General features: G+C 47.3%; 1 non-coding gene across 1 annotated transcript; it reads right to left on the reverse strand.

The window, feature by feature from the left end:
• Positions 1-2,490: 2,490 nt before the first annotated feature.
• Positions 2,491-2,563, reverse strand: trnak-cuu (transfer RNA lysine (anticodon CUU)). Its single transcript has one exon. It is a non-coding gene; the product is annotated as a tRNA-Lys (tRNA).
• Between the last annotated feature and the right edge of the window lie 2,690 nt (positions 2,564-5,253).

Genomic DNA, 5,253 nt, shown 5'->3' on the forward strand with positions numbered 1-5,253 from the left:
TTACAGTTAGTAAGACCCAGAACCATAGAGATACAAAAGGCACGTTTAATGAGTGCGGAGGGGTTTCAAACACTGGTGTAGACAGGTGGCTGGTCGGCGTGAGGGAGGAAGGCAACTCGGAGGGACAACGGATGGATCTAAGGAGAGGCAGAGTTAGTACTAGAATACAACAACAAACAACAACACAGGCGCAAATGACTAGGAGCCCAGTTACCACAATAGTGCATGTAATGATCTGGCGTTGAAGAGGCGGTCAGCCCGGGTTTATGTATTGACGTGGGTGATGAGTGATGAGGAACAGCTGAGTGGATGACGGAACGTAGATGGAAAGCCACGCCTCTAGATCCCCTGGAACGCCCTCACGGCAAGACAGACAAGACACACAGAAGAAAGAAGACACGACACAGGTTGGGGAATGCACCAGACCACAACACTTAGCCCTCGTGACAAGAAAAATGCACCAGATGACCTTCTATCCAAGCAGGGAGATGAGTACAGAGATTTGGGTGCTAGCAAGATGGACGTAGGTTGCCTATTGTACATTTAGACTTACCAGCAACATTGTTATGATGCAAACCTGTTCGAAAAACGGCCACAATTCTTTTTAAAGACTTATGGATGGAACACAACGATATGGCAGTATCTGAAGTGTTCAAGAATGTCGACTCTACATCTGAACAGGGATTTGAACCCCGGACCCTCAGATAAAAGTCTGATGCTCTACCGACTGAGCTACCCAGGCTTCTAAAACTACTGGCTGTGGAAAAAATAATCTCCTGAACTAGAAGTTTTGTCGCTCAATATGGCAGGCATTCTATGCATCCAGGGCCAAATGTTTTACCATTTCATCCACTACGGGCCCCTAAGGAAACGTGTAACTGTGAACTCTTGTTACCCATAGCAACGACAGGTAACAACGAGTGGAAGTACTTCTCTCTTTTCCTATAATCGTCACTATACGGCCCAGTTTAATCTCGGTAAATTTTGCGGAAATCCTGCAAACAGCTACGATGACTGTTTATCTGTAAGGATTTTAAAATCTATCTGTCAACCCCGTCTTGCCCGTATTGGATGGAATGATGTCATTTGCGCTTTTTATCTGTTATACATAACAGCCTGGATGCAACAAAGAACCCTTTTCTCCTGTTTTGTGCACAACCCAAAGTTTTACAAAAGAAGATAACTTTTACCAAAACCCTTCAGTTAAATCACAGTCAGTAACTTTATATGTGGTGCCAATAAAGATGCTCACAAAACGCGGTACTTGCAATTGCGTTTCTCGTGCACATTCATGTCCTCTTAAATACAAAGAACTGCTATGTTCTTAATTCCCAATATCATGTCTTAGATGTTAGTTCCAAATGAAAACAATTTTGTCAGAAGTGGGATTTGAACCCAAAATGAAGACCATTGTTCAGAAAGCTAATGAAGCTTCATTTGACCATAACTATTAACCACCTGAACCTGGTAAAAGGTATGAGGTACTCCTGCAATTTTGTATCAAATGTTTCCTGTTGTCAAATGAGATCGGAAAGCTGAATCGGGCCGTGGAGCCATGAAAGCATCCCATGACAATCTACTAGACTTACATAGCTTTTAAGTGACTCGCTGGTCTAGTGTTATGATTCTTGCTTCGGTGTGAGAGGTCCCGGGTTCAACTCCTGGACGAGCCCTGATGGCAGGAGCTGTTAAATTCCTAATCTGTAATTTAAAATCCAGTTTATCCAGTTAATTTAACACAGATTAGGAGCAAGCAATGTGTTGGCAATTTTTCATATCCTGCTTCGACTGCACGCAATAGAAAAAACTGGGTAAAAATGTGAGGAACAAACGAGCAGGACAGGACTCTCCTTGTTCGTTGGTCTAGGTTTATGATTCTCCCTTAGGGTGCGATAGGGTCTGGATGAGACTACTTTGCATAGAGGTGGAGTTATGGATTGAATAATCTGGTTTATTTATTGAGTGTGATGGATGAGAAAGTGTCACCTATTTGGCAAATTCATCACAATATTACTATTACATTTTACTGGCAAAATCAAGTCTGTGTTTTGGTAATAATATTCTGTATCAATAGTGTTTCCTGTTGGCAAATGATATCGGGAAACTGATTCAAGCTGCATTTCCTTTTTACGAATATGAATGTTAACCTGCAGTTCTGGAATGTTAAGTTGCAGTTCTAGAACAATAGGTTGAAGTTGTAGAATTTCAAGAGTTGCGGTCCTAAACTGTTAATTACAGTTCTAAAATGGTACATTGTAGTTCTAGAATGTTAAGCTGCAGTTCTAGAACAATAGGTTGAAGTTTTAGAATTTGAACATGCTTTTTTGATCTGAGGAACAGGAGTTCAGCACAGGCCATGATTGTAGAATGCAGGCACATTTTAGTCTGGTAAATTACAGGGATTTTTACACTGGGATGGACTGCTATTCTTGCAATTGACAGACCCAATACAGTGCAGAACTCAGGCATTCCTACTCTCTAAAACACCACAGCCCAAAGTGGGGCTCGAACCCACGACCCTGAGATTAAGAGTCTCATGCTCTACCGACTGAGCTAGCCAGGCACTTCTTAACCGCTTTTGTTGTCCTTCGGGTCCTGGGAACTGTGGCATTGTCCTTCGGCCCGGGGACCCTTTACGTTGTCCTTCGGGTCCATAGGACCCTTGCCATTGTCCCTCGGGTCCATAGGACCCTTTACATTGTCCTTCGGGTCCATAGGACCCTTGACGTGTCCTTTGGGTCCCGGGGACCCTTGACGTTGTCCTTCGGGTCCATAGGACCCGTGGCATTGGCCTTACGGGTCCCAAGGACCCGTGGCATTGTCCTTCGGGTCCAGGGGACCATGACGTTGTCCTTCGGGTTCCAGGGACCCGTGGCATTGGCCTTATGGGTTCTTGGGACCCGTGGCATTGTCCTTCGGGTCCCTGGGACCCGTGGCATTGTCCTTCGGGTCCCGAGGACCCTTGACGTTGTCTTTCGGTTCCAGGGACCCGTGGCATTGACCTTATGGGTCCTTGGGACCGTGGCATTGTCCTTCGGGTCCCGGGGACCCTTGACGTTGTCCTTGGGTCCTAGGGACCCGTGGCATTGTTCTTTCGGGTCACATGGACCCGTGGCGTTGTCCTTTGGGTCACGGGGACACGTGTTGTTGTCCTTCGGGTCCCTAGGACCCGCGACATTGTCCTTCGGGTCCCAGGGACTCGTGGAATTGTCCTTCAGGTCACAGGGACCCTTGGCATTGGTGGTACACTCAATCGGACGTATTAGTTCTGCTACCCTCCCATCGTCCTGCTTTTGAGTCCCGGTCTGGCCAGTGGCTTGTAGTTGTAGTACAAAGCGAAAGGCAAAGGCGAGTGGAAAGGGGTTAAAAATAAAACTAAGGGTTGACATCAGTCTACTAATTATTTTCATTACACACACCACACACACACACATATACACTTAAGACACATTTGTCTTCTTGTTGTCGTCATTTTTTTTCACGTCATCTTGTTTTGGACCTGTGCACTTGTTGCACGTGGCTCGGCACAGCCGGGGGAAGAGCTGCAGCATGGCCCGTCTTTTGACTCTGGAGTTGAAGCTGCATCGGATTCTCGTGAGCGGCGGTGCCGCTCGCAATGTCTCCGCTGAAGTCAAGGTACAAAAAGGAGAAAACCCACAAGAGGCCTGCGACAAACACGACGACGACAACCACCACCGTGACTGTGATGGCGGTGGGTGTGCGTCACAAGAGGACCAACACATACACGACCACAGCGGCGAAAAAGACTACTGCTGCTACGAACGACGACACAAACAGATGATGACCAAGGCCAAGTGGACGTTGAAGTTCAAGACGAAGAAGGAGAACAAGTGAATGAAGAAGAAGAAGTAGAGGAAGAAGAAGACAAAGACAAAAAGTACAAGTAGGAAGACGACGAAAGAAGAAAAAGAGAAGAAGAAGAAGAAAGAGAAGAAGAAGATGGTAGTGAAGACGAGGGGCAAGAGGAGGATGAGGAAACATTGTCATTGCCACGCTACCGAAAAAGACAACCCGACTAAGAAGAGCACAACAGACGCTGCTGTTGTGGCTGCCACAAATCTCGAGGGTCAAAGGAGATGCGCCACAGCCGGAAAGTGGAAAGAGATGGACGTCACGGACCTGCGAGCCTACTCGGCTGCTGCTCCTCGCGGGCGTGTACCGGTCCCGCAACGAGGCCTTGGAGAGCCTGTGGCACGAGGAGAGCGGCAGGGCCATTTTCCCGCCACAATGCCAATCAAGCAGTTCCACGCGTACTCTAGACTGTTGCGATTTGACGACCGTGTGTCAAGAGTGCCCAATGAGCCTCGGACAAACTGGCGGCCGTACGAGAGGTGTGGGACGAGTGGACGCAGCAGCTGCCTCGCCTCTACAACCCGGGCACCGACGTGACGGTGGACGAGCAGCTGGTGCCCTTTCGAGTGTTGTATTTGTTGCTTTGTTGTTGTTTTCGTTTGTTTTTTTTTTACCTTGCCGTACAATTGTCTTAGTGTGTGTGTGTGTTGGTTACATTTTTTCTTCCATCTCTTTCCATCATGTTCCATCTTCTTGTTTGGACACGCCACTTTCACACACCCGAGAGGGATCTGGTCGCCCGCGTGGTGCTGGACGTGACCGAGGGCCTGAGGGGCCCGCGTAACGTGACGTGCGACAACTTTTTCACCTCCTACGCGCTGGCCCAGCGGCTGCTCGCGAGCGGCACCTCACCACGGTGGGCACGATGGGCAAAAACAAGCCTGAGCTGCCGGGGGCGTTGCCCGCCACAAAGGGCCGCGTGGACAAAGCCCCGAACAACCTTGAATCTGTTTGATAAACCACACATGGGGCAGTTGAGTAGTCACCTGTCGCTAATGTAACTTGAAGAAGCTCCACATTTGACAGTATTGACTGGAAACGGATAGTAATCAGTCCATATGTCTCGTTTGAGGATTCCTGGTTTTCACCCAGGTGGCCCGGGTTCAACTCCCCGGTTATGGGAATCGATGAAGGTCTCTAGCAAGATAAGTAAGCTCTTTATTATTGGTCTTTATTAAATCATAGATGTAGTTTGCCGTACGACTCGTCTTAATGGAGGAAAATAGTAAAACCCAGGTTTGTCTTCAGCACTGTAGCCAGGCTGGCTGACGAAGGTTATATGTTATCAGATATCTATATATATATAATATATATATATATATATACGGATATAGGTGCCATTCTTCATTAGACTTACCAGCAACATTGTTATGATACAAA

The sequence above is a fragment of the Etheostoma spectabile genome, unplaced genomic scaffold (assembly GCF_008692095.1).
Source record: "Etheostoma spectabile isolate EspeVRDwgs_2016 unplaced genomic scaffold, UIUC_Espe_1.0 scaffold00018772, whole genome shotgun sequence".
Lineage (NCBI taxonomy): Eukaryota > Metazoa > Chordata > Actinopteri > Perciformes > Percidae > Etheostoma > Etheostoma spectabile.